The following is a 17,033-nucleotide window of genomic DNA, read 5'->3' on the forward strand; positions in this document are numbered from 1 at the left end:
TGTGAAAGTGTTGCACTCAATATGCCAGCACATTTGGAAAACTCAGCAGTGGCCACAGGACTGGAAAAGGTCAGTTTTCATTCCAATCCCAAAGAAAGGCAATGCCAAAAAATGCTCAAACTACCGCACAATTGCACTCATCTCACACGCTACTAAATTAATGCTCAAAATTCTCCAAGCCAGGCTTCAGCAATATGTGAACCGTGAACTTCCTGATGTTCAAGCTGGTTTTAGAAAAGGCAGAGGAACCAGAGATCAAAATGCCAACATCCGCTGGATCATGGAAAAAGCAAGAGAGTTCCAGAAAAACATCTATTTCTGCTTTATTGACGATGACAAAGCCTTTGACTGTATGGATCACAATAAACTGTGGAAAATTCTGAAAGAGATGGGAATACCAGACCACCTGATCTGCCTCTTGAGAAATCTGTATGCAGGTCAGGAAGCAACAGTTAGAACTGGACATGGAACAACGACTGGTTCCAAATAGGAAAAGGAGATCGTCAAGGCTGTATATTGTCACCCTGTTTATTTAACTTATATGCAGAGTACATCATGAGAAACACTAGACTGGAAGAAACACAAGCTGGAATCAAGATTGCTGGGAGAAATATCAATAACCTCAGACATGCAGATGACACCACCCTTGTGGCAGAAAGTGAAGAGGAACTCAAAAGCCTCTTGATGAAAGTGAAAGTGGAGAGTGAAAAGGTTTCCTTAAAGCTCAACATTCAGAAAATGAAGATCATGGCATCCGGTTCCACCACTTCATGGGAAATAGATGGGGAAACAGTGGAAACAGTGTCAGACTTTATTTTTCTGGGCTCCAAAATCACTACAGATGGTGACTGCAGCCATGAAATTAAAAGACGCTTACTCCTTGGAAGGAAAGTTATGACCAACCTGGATAGCATATTCAAAAGCAGAGACATTACTTTGCCAACAAAGGTCCATCTAGTCAAGGCTATGGTTTTTCCTGTGGTCATGTATGGATGTGAGAGTTGGACTGTGAAGAAGGCTGAGCACCAAAGTATTGATGCTTTTGAACTGTGGTTATGGAGAAGACTCTTGAGAGTCCCTTGGACTGCAAGGAGATCCAACCAGTCCATTCTAAAGGAGATCAGCCCTGGGTGTTCTTTGGAAGGAATGATGCTAAAGCTGAAACTCCAGTACTTTGGCCACCTCATGCGAAGAGTTGATTCATTGGAAAAGACTCTGATTCTGGGAGGGATTAGGGGCAGGAGGAGAAGGGGACAACAGAGGATGAGATGGCTTGATGGCATCACTGACTCAATGGACGTGAGTCTGAGTGAACTCCAGGAGCTAGTGATGGACAGGAGGCCTGGCGTGCTGCGATTCATGGGGTCGCAAAGAGTCGGATATGACTGAGCGACTGATCTGATCCTATCTGATCTGAAGATGGTGGTTCAATTTTATTCTTTTGTATGTGGCTTTCCAGTTTTTGCAACACCATTTATATAAGAGATTATTCTTTCTTTGTTGTATATTCTTGGCTTTTGTTGTAAATTAATTGACCATATGTGCAAGGGTTTATTTCTGGGCTCTCTATTCTATTCCATTGATCAATGTGTCTGTTTTTATGCTAATACCATACTGTTTTAATTACTATAACTTTGCAGTGGAGTTTGAAATCTGGGAGTGTGATGCTTCCAGCTTTGTTCTTCTTTGTGAAGATTGCTTTGGCTATTTAGAGTCTTTTACATTTCCATGTAAATTTTAGCATTATTTGTTCTATTTCTGTGAAAAATGACATTAGGATTTTAATAGGGATTGCACTGAATCTGTGAATTGCTTTGGGTCATATGGACATTTTAATAATATTTGAGTTTTCCAATTTATGAACATATAATATTTTTCATTTTTCTGTCATCTTCAATTCCTTTTCATAATGCATTATTATTTTCAGTATACAGGTGTTTCACTTTGGTTAAATTTATTCCAAAGTATTTTATTCTTTTGATGCCATTGTAAAAGGGATTGCTTTGTTCACTTCTCTTTCAGATAGTTCATGTTAGTGTATAAAAACATAACAGATTTTTTGTATTGATTTTTTCATTCTACAACATTATTGAATTTATTGGTTCTAACAGTTTACTATGCAATCTTTTGATTTTTCCATATATAAATATTATATCTTTTACAAATAGTGACAGTTTTGCTTCTTTCTTTCCAATTTGGAAGAAACAAAAACATTTTATTGCTTTCCTTTGCCTAATTTCTATGGCTAAGACTTTCAAAACTATGTTGAGTAAAAGTGGCTAGAGTGGTCATTCTTATCTTGATCTTAGAGGAAATGCTTTCAACATCTCACCATTGAGCACAATATTATCTATGGGCTTGTTATATATGGCCTTTATCATGTTGAGATATGTTTCCTATATATCCATTTTGTTGAGTTTCATTCATTTATGAATGGAAATTGCATTTTGTCAAATGCTTTTTCTGCATCTATTGAGATGATCATATAATTTTTATCCTTCAGTTTTTTAAAGTGATGTATCACATTGGCTGGTTTTGTTGATATTGAACCAGCCCTGCACCCCTGGAATAAATCAACTCAATCGTAGTATATGATCATTTTAATGTATTGTTAAGTTTGGTTTGGTAATATTTTGTTGAGTGTTTCATATCTATGTTCATAAGGGAAATTGGCCAGTAACTTTCTTTCTTTTCTTTGGCTTCTTTGTCTGGTTTTGGTCTCAGGGTAATGATGGCCATGTAAAATAAGTTGGAAGAGTTCCCTTCTCTTCTATTTTTTGGAAGAGTTTGAAAAAGACTGGTATTAATTCATCTTTGAATATTTCACAGAACACCTTATTGTCTTTTTAAATTATTAATTTTAGTTAAATAATAAAGGATGTATAAATCAAGGTAGTGAGTACAGTCTACAATATTGTCATTACCATAATTCAACACTAGGAAGATAGCTAGAATCTAAAATTCTGATTTCACATTTAATGGTGAAGTGTTCAGTTACAGTCAATGGGAAACTAATTGACCATCTGGAACTATAGAATTAGTAGTTTGTATTTCATTAATAATAGATTTCCCTGGTGGCTCAGATGGTAAAAAATCTGCCTACAATGAGGGAGACCTGGGTTCAATCCCTGGGTCAGGAAGATCTCCTGGAGAAGGAAATGGCAACCCATTCCAGTATTCGTGCCTGGAAAATCCCACGGATGGAGGAGCCTGGTAGGCTACAGTCCATGGGGTCGCAAAGAGTTGGACATGACTGAGCGATTTCACTTCACTTCACTTCAGTAATATTATCATATCTCTAATGAACATTTTGTCAACAATAGTTAGGAAGGTTTCTGATTGAAAAGTCTTAAGTGAACATTTTGGAGATTAATAAGAATTTTTGCCATCTGTAAATAATTTTTAAGTTTTACCTATTTGAAACACCATCAATTCTATTTAGCTCATTAAATGGATTCTCATTTCTGTATTTTCCAAAAACTTTTCCAAATTCTCATTCTACCACTTAATATATGAGTGATCTTTTACAAAAATTTTAATGTTTGTAAATACTTTATTTTATCTGAGCCTCAGTTTACCTGACTATAAAATGAGAATTCAGAAGTTCATCTTGCTGGGTAACTGACTGGAATTAATGAGATGATATATATATGATGATATATAAAAGCACAGATTTACAGAAAAAATGATGACTCAAAAAGTGATACTTCCAAATTCTTTTTACCTATACTTTAGATCACATTTTCAAAAGAGTTTCTATTTCACAACATATTTATAAGTGATTTTTGGCTAACTGCTTTAAATCTATGTTGACATGAATTACTAATTTTCTGAAATCCAAATTAAGGTAAAGTAGTCATAAAATAAAATTAAAACTGTTGCTTCTTATTTTACAATTACTGGGAAAAAAATAAAACACTTCCTTTTTCTCTTCTATGATTTTTTTTCCTATAAATTTGGTGCTGGTGGTGTTTGCTAAGTAGAATAAGCAGATCCTCTGAAGAAAGGAATGGCAACCCTCTTCAGTATTTTTGCCTGGAGAAGTTAATGGACAGAGGAGCATCGAGAGCTATAGTCAATGGGGTCACAAAGAGTCAGACATGACTGAGTGACTAACACACACATAATAAAGAAACAGCCAGATAATTAATAGTAATAGAAACATCGAGAATTGTCATGTCTTAAAAATAATCTTAAGTTTCTCAGTGTAGAAACTTGCATAAATGCAGTGTTTTCTGCTAGTTTCATTTTTCTAGTGTACCTGATAAAATTATGTATTAATATGTATATATATATATGTATATATGAGCATGCTCAGTCATGTCTGAGTTTTTGGGACCCCATGAACTGTAGCCCACTAGGCTCCTCTGACCATGGGATTTTGCAGGCAAGAATACTGGAGTGAATTCCTGTTCCCTTCTCCAAGGGATCTTCTCTATCCAGGGACTGAACCCATGTCTCTTGTGTTTCCTCCTTTGGCATGAGGATTCTTTACCACTAAGCCATCTGGGAAGCCACACACACACATTCCCATTCATTTGTCCTCTCTAGACAGCACCATGGCTTCCTGATGCATTTCTTGTCTTTGAAAATATTCCATAATTCAGATTTTTTCACAAATTCAGAGTATCTCTCTGTATGACTCATGTTAATAGGGCTTTCTTTTTCCTAAAGAAAAAAGGCATAGCAGAAGAAATTTTTCTGATGAGACATAGTTGACTTACTTTGTTTTTCTTAGTGGTCCTTCTTTTAAGAGGATAGTATCATGAAAAACAAGAAGTAAAAACAACTCATACAATTCAGTTTTACTAAGCAGAAAAATGAATTATCTGTTTGTTGGGACATGCTTTGGTTTATTTTTCTAATTAAATAATCAGTCATATATTCATAAATGCCTTCATAGATCAAGAGAAACATATAGAGCAGAAGGAACTTATTCTTTTAGTTGATGATGTAGTAAGGACAAAGAACTGACCAAAATAATTTTCAAGAGACTGCCTTAAAATGGATAACAAGACCCAGTCTTCCAAAGATTATATTACCATCCTGCCTTAAACAATCGGTCCCTGTGTGAGATGGTAAGCATTTAATGAAGTCTGCTGTCAGAAGATGTAGAAGTCATCCTTTTATCCCATGGATATAACCAAAGAGATGAGAGCTATGAATTCTACAACTACATGAGACCATGCCACCTCAGAAATAAAAATTCTATCTAAAAAAATCTTTTTCTAAAAGGACCTTTAAACTACTTCCTGATGACCTACAGAGAGTCGCTTGACAAATTTCATATACAACATTATAACTAATTTCTGTTAACTTAAAATAATTGTGAACCTCATATAAATAAACATTTTATTTATTAAAAGATTTTATTGAATATAAGTTATCAGTTGTAATGCCTTTTGAAATTTTTCTATGTAAATTGTTTGTATTCTAGTACCTCTAAAATCATAGTAGCACCATTCCTTTCAGGAACAAACTTCTATTGAATATTTGGTTTTCTTACTTTTTTTGCATGAAAGTATAAATTAAACTTAGAAGTTGAGTTAAATTTAATAGGTTACAAAATGGTGAACTGCATGGAGTATATATTTTTAAAAGATAATCACTTTCTGTGATTTATCACCTACCAAGCTCCCTGGTGGCTCAGATGGTAAAGAATCTGCCCTCAATTCAGGAGACCTGGGTTCAATCCCTGGGTCAGGAAGCTCCCCTGGAGAAGAAAATAGCAACCCACTCCAGTATCCTTGCCTGGAGAATCCCATGGACAGAGGAGCCTGGTGGACTACAGTCCATGGGGTCCCAAAGAGTCACACATGACTGAATGACCAGCACTTTCACTTTAAATATTTTAAGACGTTGATCATTTAATAAACAATAAAAGTGAGAAACAGATTTTTCTGTGCACTGAACACCCCTCCAGACAAGTTCACTTCTGGAAAATCTAACTTGGTTTGCCCGGGAGCCTGGCTGAGCTTCCTTTGTAGACTTCCTAGTGCATATAGGTTTCCAAGAGCCCCAGTGCAACTGTGCTCAGAACATTCCACTCATCCTTTTATTGACTCTTCCACTTTCTACCCAAGAATTCTAAGTTGAAGACTAAAAACTTTTTTTTTTCCTGAAAATGATAGTTTCCCAAGAAGCTTCTCATTATAAACACCTAAACTTGGAATTGGATCAGGAAAAAGAGAATGATATAGAATCATCAAGAATCAGTATTTGGAGAGGAAACATTTTCTTTGTTTGCAGAAAAACGAAGTCTGTTAAGTAAGAGTTACCATCGATTATTCCCATTGTTTGGGTCACCTGATTGTTGCTTCACAAAATTCTCAATTGGTTGGCTTTGATTATATGTAAGGGGAAGAACACCAAAGTTGGAGTCAGCATGTAAGACTCAGATAATCAAATCAAGATTGAAAAACAGAGTATACAAAAATTACTTTCCCCCTATTGTGTGTTAGTCACTGAGTCTGTCCAACTCTTTGCGACATTATGGACTGTAGCCTGCCAGGCTCCTCTGTCCATGGGATTCTCCAGACAAGAATACTGGAGTAGGTTGCCATACCCTCCTCCAGCGGATCTTCCTGACTCAGGGATTGGACCTGTATCTCCTGCATTGCATGCAGAGTCTTTACCATCTGAGCTACCAGGGACCAAACATCAATAATAACCATAGGCACCAGAAGAATATTTGTCAGCATTGGCTTTGCCACCTATTAAATGTGTGACATTGAGCAAATTGTTAAATCATCTGAGCCTCAGTTCCTACTCCCTAGACTGGGAAGGATATCTACCTGAAAGGTTGTTGGAAGAATAAATCTGACTTGTTTTTTGGTAGTTGGTAGCACTAATGGTAGAGAATCTGACTGCCAGTGGAGGAGCTATAAGAGATGAGGGTTAGATCCCTGGGTCGGGAAGATTCCCTGGGGGAGGGCATGGCAACCCACTCCAGTATTCTTGACTGGAGAATCCCATGGACAGAGTAGCTTGGCAGGCCAGGGTTCATAGGGTCACAAAGAATCATACACAACTAAAGTGACTTAGCACACATGCAGTACATTGAAACTGCTTTTAATGATTAGAGCAGGGCAAAGGGAGGATGGAGTTTCCACTAGGATGAAAGAATTTGTGGTATAGATAATAGTAGACCCTTTTTAAAAGTTAGTTTATTACTTGAAGATCTCAGAAAAAGCAAAGGGGAAAAAAAAGATGGAAAATGATAAAAAACAGCATTAACATACAGTATATAAAATACATTTCCTTAATCAGCCATCCATATTTATTAGATTTTTAAAAAGCATCCAGTGCCTTAAAAGGTTTTTGAGAGCTGCGCTATTTTTAATAAAGTCTCATGTGAAGCACCAAATAAGCTCTTAAAAAGCCTGGAAGTGCAATTCCATTCAATTTCTGTCAATAGGAATTGCCCAGGTGTAATGTACTTGACGCAGCACGTATCCAAGGAATGAACCCACTGCATTCTTCGCCAGGAAAGATGTCGAGGTACCTTATTTGGGGAGCCATTCCCAGCGTGTGTTGGAAAAGATCAGAAAGCAAATATGGAAATTGCTAGCATCTTTTGATTTTTTAAAACTTACCTTGTTGTACATTTACCTGGTTGACATATGAATGAAGAAGACTCAACAAAGCATCAGGTTTCATTGAGTGAGATTTCATAAAAAGTACTCTTTTCTTCCCAAATGTAACACAAACAGCTAAGTTGTTACTAGATGTTTTTCTCTCTTTTTATGATTTTCAGAGAGGAACTAGGTGGATTTTTTTTTAAGCAGACCAGTTTTTTGAATTATAGTGTGTTCGGGATTTTTTAAATAAACATTTGGTTTCTGTTATTCATAGAAAATTTGCTCTTCCCTATTAAAAATGCTTACCTCGTCTTTTTAACAGTCATGTTACTAGTGTGTACTTGATGTAAGAGGAGTGTTTTATAATTAGGGATATATACATATACTCAAACCTAAATTTAGCCTAAATGAATTTTCAAAAAGTTGTAAAATACTGTGTTCAGATTCTGTTCTCTCCAGTGGATTAATCTGGAAAACAACTGGGACTCAATTTAGAATTTCCTGGCAGTGAGCAAGAGAAATGTCAAACTCACAGTTTCACTTTATTGAAGGCCCTCTTAGGAGTCCAGTGGAAAGAACTGCATGCGCCTGGTAGCCAGAGAGCAGTGGGAGGTAATATTTAGTTTATTAATGTGTCTTTGATTTTTTTTCATGGTGTTGATGCCTCATATTAAAAACCAGGACCTTGATCCAATTTTCCCCTCTCCCTCCCTCTAATGGAAAAAAGCTATGAAAAACAGATAAAGTTAACAAGATGTTGCATAAAATCAAAGTGCATTTCAGTAATCCCAAGATATTCAATACTTTTCCATTTGCTTGTGCATTGGAATGGCTCAGTAAATTATGTTCCACTTGTTAATATTGAATTTTAATATCCAACTGCCAACAGTGCACAACTTTCTATATACATTAGATGACATTCTTGTCCTCTGGAAGCTTAAGTTTTGTAAAAACAAAGCTAATAATTTGTTTTTTTGATATTTTTCTTATTTTGCATGTTATTAACACATGGCAAAATCATGTTTATTAGCTGTGTATTGGATATGAGCCCTTTTATTGATTTGGATTAGATTTTTGAGAAATTAGGGTAAAAAGGTGCAATAGAGTAAACGTGAATCTAAAGTCTAAGAAATTTGTAGTGCTAAGTAAGAGATAGATTTTGATATTTAATGACTAATATAGTGTTGAGAATAATTTTATAATAGATGCAAAATAAAACTATGGTATTGTATCAATAAACTTATGAACTAACCACTAAAATATCAATGAAATACATCTTTTTTTTGAAATACTAACTGGATCATGAAAGATTAATTATGTTATCTAGTACTCCAAAATCACTGTGGATGATGACTGCAGCCATGAAATTCAAAGACACTTCTTCTTGGAAGGAAAGCTAAGTCAAACCTAGACAGCATATTAAAAAGCAGAGACATCACTTTGCTGACAAAGATCTGTCTAGTCAAAGCTGTGGTTTTTCCAGTAGTCATGTACAAATGTGATAGTTGGACCATAAAAAAGGCTGAGTGCTGAAGAACTGATGCTTTTTTATTATGGTGTTGGAGAAGACTCATGAGAATCTGTTGGACTGCAAGGAGATCAAACCAGTCAATCTTAACGGAAATCAACCCTGAATATTCATTTGAAGGACTGATGCTGATGCTGAAACTTGAATACTTTGCCCACCTGACGCAAAGAGCCAACTTATTTGAAAAGACTCTGATGTTGAAAAGATTTAGGACAGGAGGAGAAGGGGGCGGCAAAGGATCAGATGGTTAGATAGTATCACCAACTCCATGGACATGAATTTGAGCAAACTCAGGAAGATAGTGGAGGACAGAGGAACCTGGCATACTGCAGTCCATGGGGTCATAAAGTGGGAGTAACTGAACAACAACAAAAGTACTTTGCCGGAAATATTTAGAAGGATGAAATGAAGGAGAGTAAATTAACTGGAGATACATCTAAAACTTAATCTTCATTTATTAAAACACTGTCTGGTTCTCAATATGATATTACCAAAGCATAAACTACTAGTTCTTAAAAGGGGTCTTGGGAAAAATCACATGGCCTATTAGACTTAAGGCAACAAAGTACTCAGCATTCTCAGGTTATTGATAATCTGGTGATAAATTTTGTTTTTGGTATGTTTCATAAGCTATTGTTTTGGGTTTTCATTTCTATGTTAGCTAGAAAAGACATCATTTCAAGAAACATTATTTTTGTAATATTCTCTTTAGAACTATTTTTCTGCCCTATTTATTCTCAGTTCAGTTCAGTCACTCAGTCGTCTGTGATTCTTTGTGATCTCATGGACTGCAGCACGCCAGACTTCCCTGTCCATCACAAACTCCCAGAGCTTGTTCAAACTCTTGTCTGTTGAGCCAGTGATGCCACCCAACCATCTCATCCTCTGTCGTCCCCTTCTCCTCCTTCCTACAATCTTTCCCAGCATCAGGGTCTTTTCCAATGAGTCAGTTCTTCACATCAGGTGGCCAAAGTATTGGAGTTTCAACTCCAGCATCAGTCCTTCCAATGAATATTCAGGACTGATTTCCTTGAAGGTGGACTGGTTGTATGTCCTTGCAGTCCAAGGGACTCTCAAGAGTCTCCTCCAATACAATTTTTTCTGCCAGTGCTTAAATTCCAACCCTCATTTAACTCTATTTTTCATCTGTGATTCCACTATATTTTGGAGCAGTTGTCTTTCCTGGTTTATGTAATTGCAGGCTATAATGATAAAGTATGGGAGTAGAGTATTAAATCTCTCTTCTCAATGCCCAGAATAGGTGAGGGAGGAGTCAAGCTCATCTTTCTTCCTTATGTTTTTGTTTTGCCTGAAAAAAGTCTAATGATGCAAAAATACTTAATAGAAACGATCCTTGCTCACTTTGAAGGAGGGTCAAAGCCAAGGCTCTGCTGAGGGTCAGGTAATACGTTTTGTACTGTGTGCTACATGCTAAGTCACTTTAGTCGTGTCTGACTCTGTGCAACCCTGTGGGCTGTAGCCCACCAGGCTCCTCTGTCCAAGGGATTCTCAAGATAAGAATACTGGAGTGGGTTGCCATGCCGTCTTCCAAGAGATCTTTCTGACCCAGGCGTCAAACCTGTGTCCCTTACAGCTCCTGCATTGGCAGGCAGGTTCTTTTCCACTAGCCAAACATGGGAAGACCTTGGTCAGATTAATGTAAAGACTAAGGAAAGAGGTTGAGTTGAGGCCTCAGAAGTCAAGATCCATATGCAAGTCTAAATTATGAGACAGTAGGAAAAAATGAAGAATTTGAGCCCCAGAGAAAAATGAAATAGAAATGTGTAATCTGAGAGAGAGGGAAAGAGACAAAGATACAGAGTATGTAACATGGCTTTGCAGACCCTTGAAGAAATTTGGAAAGAGTCACTGATTTTTTTTTTCTTGAAGACTTTTGTGTTCACACATTCCAATATATGTGTCCTTTTATTCAATTCCCTTTTACTTGAAGTAATTTGAGTCCTTACTTTCTACAACTAAAAAAAAAAAAAAAAAGCCTTAACAAAAAACAACCCTGGACAATGAAAAACTGAGTCTTAAAATGTTAAGCTAAATTGGAAAATCAAAGAGTCACAGAACCATGGGTATTATCTTATACCATCTTCAGTGTAGCAGACAGAGGTTTCAAAAATATTTTAAATGTGCTTAAAATGACATAGTAAAAATTATGTAAAATACATATAGGAGGTCTACCTTTTATGAAATATTTCAATGAATTTTAATGATAATTTTTAGAGTAATAATCAGCATTCCTATTTTCTAGATAAGAAATAGTTATTTGCCCCAAATTATATAGCTGATATGTAGAAAAAATTAGAAATCTTTTACTTTTCTACCAAATTAAAACTCTGTGTAAATATTCTTATTTACTGTAGAATTCTCATGTCATCCATCTAAAACTAATCAATGTATTGTAAAAAATAATAACACATTTCTAGAATATATTTCTATTTTTTATATCTCAGCAAGGAATTTATTTAATCTTTTTCATAATAATTTGGCTTGGTTGATAACAAGGTGGTGATAGATACCTAATCAGTTCAGTAGCTCAGTCGTGTCCGACTCTTTGCGGACATGAATTGCAGCACTCCAGGCCTCCCTATCCATCATCAACTCCCAGAGTTCACCCAAACTCTTGTCCATCGAGTCCATGATGCCATCAAACCATCTCATCCTCTGTCGTCCCCTTCTCCTCCTGCACCCAAACCCTCCCAGCATCAGAGTCTTTTCCAATGAGTCAACTCTTCGCATGAGGTGGCCAAAGTATTGGAGTTTCAGCTTTAGCATCAGTCCTTCCAAAGAACACCCAGGACTGGTCTCCTTTAAAATGGATTGGTTGGTCTCCTTGCAGTCCAAGGGACTCTCAAGAGTCTTCTCCAACACCACAGTTCAAAAGTATCAATTCTTCAGTGCTCAGCCTTCTTCACAGTCCAACTCTCACATCCATACATGACCACAGGAAAAACCATAGCCTTGACTAGACGAACCTTTGTTGGCAAAGTAATGTCTCTGCTTTTGAGTATGCTGTCTGTGTTGGTCATAACTTTCCTTCCAAGGAGTAAGTGTCTTTTAATTTCATGGCTGCAGTCACCATCTGCAGTGATTTTGGAACCCCCCAAAATAAAGTCTGACACTGTTTCCACTGTTTCTCCATCTATTTCTCATGAAGTGATGGGACCAGATGCCATGATCTTAATTTTCTGAATGTTGAACTTTAAGCCAACCTTTTCACTCTCCTCTTTCACCTTCATCAAGAGGCTTTTCAGTTCCTCTTCACTTTCTGCCATAAGGGTGGCACCATCTGCGTATCTGAGGTTATTGATATTTCTCCCGGCAATCTTGATTCTAGCTTGGGCTTCTTCCAGCCCAGCGTTTCTCATGATGTACTCTGCATAGAAGTTAAATAAGCAGGGTGACAATATACAGCCTTGACGTACTCCTTTCCCTATTTGGAACCAGTCTGTTGTTCCATGTCCAGTTCTAACTGTTGCTTCCTGACGTGCATGTAGGTTTCTCAAGAGGCAGGTCAGGTGGTCTGGTATTTCCATCTCTTTCAGAATTTTCCACAGTTTATTGTGATCCACACAGTCAAAGGCTTTGGCATAGTCAATAAAGCAGAAATAGATGTTTTTCTGGAACTCTCTTGCTTTTTTGATGATCCAGCGGATGTTGGCACTTTGATCTGTGCTTCCTCTGTCTTTTCTAAAACCAGCTGGAACATCTGGGAGTTCATGGTTCACGTATTGCTGAAGCCTGGCTTAGAGAATTTTGAGCATTACTTTACTAGTGTATGAGATGAGTGCAATCGTGCAGTAGTTTGAGCATTCTTTGGCATTGCCTTTCTTTGGGATTGGAATGAAAACTGACCTTTTCCAGTCCTGTGGCCACTGCTGAGTTTTCCAGATTTGCTGGCATATTGAGTGCAGCACTTTCACAGCATCATATCCAGGATTTGAAATAGCTCAACTGGAATTCCATCACCTCCACTAGCTTTGTTCGTAGTGATGCTTTCTAAGGCCCACTTGACTTCACATTCCAGGGATACCTACTAGACATCTCAGAATGAATGTTCCTTGAGTGCTGTGCTGGGCATTTCCAAAAGGGAATCATCTTGCATTCCAAATATACACGCTGACTCTAATTTCCAAGCTCAGAAACTGAAGATTGTTCTTGCCTCCTCTGCTTAACTCATTCCACAGATCCAGAGTCACAAGTCCTTTACACAGTCTGTCTTCTAAATGCATCTTGGACCAGCTGTCCATGTGCATGCCTATAAACACTGCCTCTGTTTAGACCATCAGCATCTCTCTTTGAATGTTTGAGTGAGCCTGCTAATTAGACTCCCTGAATCTAGCCTCCCCATCCCAGGGCAGAAAGCTTATTCATCTTTTTTTGTCCCTGGGTAGATTCAGACAGTAAAGAATCTGCCTTCAGTGCAGGAGACCTGGGTTTGATCCCCGCGTTGGGAAGATCCCCTGGAGAAGGGGAATGCTACCCATTCCAGTATTCTTGGGCTTCCCTTGTGGCTTAGCTGGTACAGAGTCAGCTTGCAATGTGGGAGACCTGGGTTCAATTCCTGGGTAAGGCAAACTATGAAGTAAAGTATGCACACCCTCTTTTTCTTTGAACAGTATGAAAAGACAAAAAGATAGGACACTGAAAGATGAACTCCTCAGGTTGGTAGGTGCCCAATATTCTACTGCAGATCAAGAACTAACACCAAAAAGAATGACGGAGCCAAAGCAAAAACACTACCCAGTTGTGGATGTGACATGTGATGGAAGTATAGTCCAATACTGTAAACAACAATAACTGCATAGAACCTGGACTGCTAGGTCCATGAATCAAGGCAAATTGGAAGTGGTCAAACAGGAGACGGCAAGAATGAACATCAACATTCTAAGAACCAGCGAACTAAAATGAACTGGAATGGGTGAATTTAACTCAGACGACCATTATATCTACCACTGTGGGCAGGAATCCCTTAGAAGGAATGAAGTAGCCATCATGGTCAACAAAAGAGTCCAAAATGCAGTACTTGGAAACAATCTCAAAAACAAAAGAATGATCTCTGTTCGTTTCCAAGGCAAATCATTCAATATCACAGTAATCCAAGTCTATGCCCCAACCAGTAATGCTGAAGAAGCTGAAGTTGAACGGTTCTATGAAGACCTACAAGACCTTCTAGAACTAAAACCCAAAAAAGATATCCTTTTTATTTTAGGGGTCTGGAATGCAAATGTAGGAAGTCAAGGAACACCTGGAATAACAGGAAAATTTGGCCTTGGAGTACAGAATGAAGCAGGGCAAAGGCTAACAGAGTTTTGTGAAGAGAATGCCCTGGTTGTAGCAAACACCCTCATCCAACAACACAAGAGAAGACTCTACACATGGACATCACCAAATGGTCAATACCGAAATCAGATTGATTACATTCTTTGCAGACCAAGATGGAGAAGGTTTATAGAGTCAGCAAAAACAAGACCAGGAGCTAACTGTGGCTCAGATCATGAGCTCCTTATTGCCAAGTTCAGACTTAAATTGAAGAACGTAGGGAAAACCACTAGACCATTCAGGTATGACCTAAATCAAATCCCTTATGTGACTATACAGTGGACGTGACAAATAGATTCAAGGGATTAGATCTGATAGGGTGCCAGAAGAACTATGGATGGAGATTCATGCCATTGTACAGGAGGCAGGGATCAAGACCATCCCCAAGAAAAAGAAATGCAAAAAGGCAAAATGGTTGTCTGAGGAGTTTCTTACAAGCAGTTATGAAAAGAAGAGAAGTGAAAGGCAAAGGATAAAAGGAAAGATATACCCATTTGAGTGCAGAGTTCCAAAGAATAGCAAGGAGACATAAGAAAACCTTCCTCAGTGATCAGTGCAAAGAAATAGAAGAAAACAACAGAATGGGAAAAACTAGAGATCTCTTCAAGAAAATTAGAGATACCAAGGGAAATTTTCATGCAAAGATGGGCACAATAAAGGACAGAAATTATATGGACTTCATAGAAGCAGAAGATATTAAGAAGAGGTGGCAAGAATACACAAAAGAACTATACAAAAAAAATCTTCATGACCCAGATAATCACAGTGATGTGGTCACTCACCTAGAGCCAGACATCCTGGAATGCAAAGTAAAGTGGGCCTTAGGAAGCATCACTATGAACAAAGCTAGTGGAGGTGATGGAATTCCAGTTGAGCTATTTCAAATCCTAAAAGATGATGCTGTGGAGAGTGCTGCACTCAATAGGTTAGCAAATTTGGAGAATTTAGCAGTGGTCACACGACTGGAAAAGGTCGATTTTCATTCCAGTCCCAAAGAAAGGTAATGCCCAAAATGCTCAAACTACCACATAATTGCACTCATCTCACACACTAATAAAGTAAATGCTCAAAATTCTCCAAGCCAGGCTTCAACAGTATGTGAACCATGAACTTCCAGATGTTCAAGCTGGTCTTAGAAAAGGCAGAGGAACTAGAGATCAAGTGACCAACATCTGTTGGATCATCGAAAAAGCATGAGAGTTCCAGAAAAACATCTACTTCTGCTTTATTGATATGCCAAAGCCTTTGACTGTGTGGATCACAATAAACTGTGGAAAATTCTGAAAGATGTGGGAATACCAAACCACCTTACCTGCCTCCCGAGAAATCTGTATACGGGTCAAGAAGCAACAGTTAGAACTGGACATGGAACAACAGACTGGTTCCAAATTGGGAAAGAGTACATCAAAGCTGTATATTGTCACCCTGCTTATTTACCTATATGCAGAGTACATCATGAGATATGCTGGATTGGATGAAGCACAAGCTAGAATCAAGATTTCTGGGAGAAATATCAATAACCTCAGATATGCAGATACCATCCTTAAGGCAGAAAGTGAAGAACTAAAGAGTCTCTTGATGAACGTGAAGGAGGAGAGTGAAAATGTTGGCTTAAAACTCAACATTTAGAAAACTAAGATTGTGGCGTCTGGTCTCATCACTTCATGGCAAATATATGGGGAAACAGTGGAAACATGAGAGACTTTATTTTCTTGGGCTCCAAAATAACTTCAGATGGTAACTGCAGCCATGAAATTAAAAGATGCATGATCCTTGGAAGAAAAGTTATGACCAACCTAGACAGCATATTAAAAAGCAGAGACATTACTTTGCCAACAAAGGTCCATTTAGTCAAGGCTATGGTTTTTCTAGTAGTCATGTATGGATGGGAGAGTTAGACCATAAAGAAAGCTGAGCGCCAAAGAATTGGCGCTTTTAAACTGTGGTGTTGGAGAAGACTCTTGAGAGTCTCTTGGACAGCAAGGAGATCCAACCAGTCAATCCTAAAGGAAATCAGTCCTGAATATTCATTGGAAGGACTGTGAATATTCACTGGAAGGACTGATGCTGAAGCTGAAACTCCAATACTTTGGCCACCTGATGTGAAGAACTGACTCGTTGGAAAAGACCCTGATGCTGGGAAAGATTGAGGGCAGGAGGAGAAGGGGATGACAGAGGATGAGATTGTTGGATAGCATCACTAACTCAATGAACATGAGTTTGAATAAACTCTGGGAGTTGGTGATGGACAGGGAGGCCTGGCGTGCTGCAGTCCATGGGGTCTCAAAGAGTTGGACAGAACTGAGCGACTAAACTGAACTGACCATCCGTGTTACGGTCTAAAATTGTTCACTAATTTCCAGCCATGAGGTCTGTATTCCAAGCAGCTGGAAGAAGCAAAAATGGTTTTCTCTCATGTTTCTCACTGGCCAGAACATATTCACATTTTCATTCCTGAGGTCTAAAGTAGGCTGGGAAACAATCATAATTCCAAGAGGTTATATGCTCAACTGGGATATTTGGGTTCTTTTATTAAAGTGGAAGTGTAAAAAAAAATTTTTTTAAGTATATAGTGGAAGTGTAGAGCATGT

Source organism: Bos javanicus, chromosome 5 (assembly GCF_032452875.1).
Source record: "Bos javanicus breed banteng chromosome 5, ARS-OSU_banteng_1.0, whole genome shotgun sequence".
Taxonomy (NCBI): domain Eukaryota; kingdom Metazoa; phylum Chordata; class Mammalia; order Artiodactyla; family Bovidae; genus Bos; species Bos javanicus.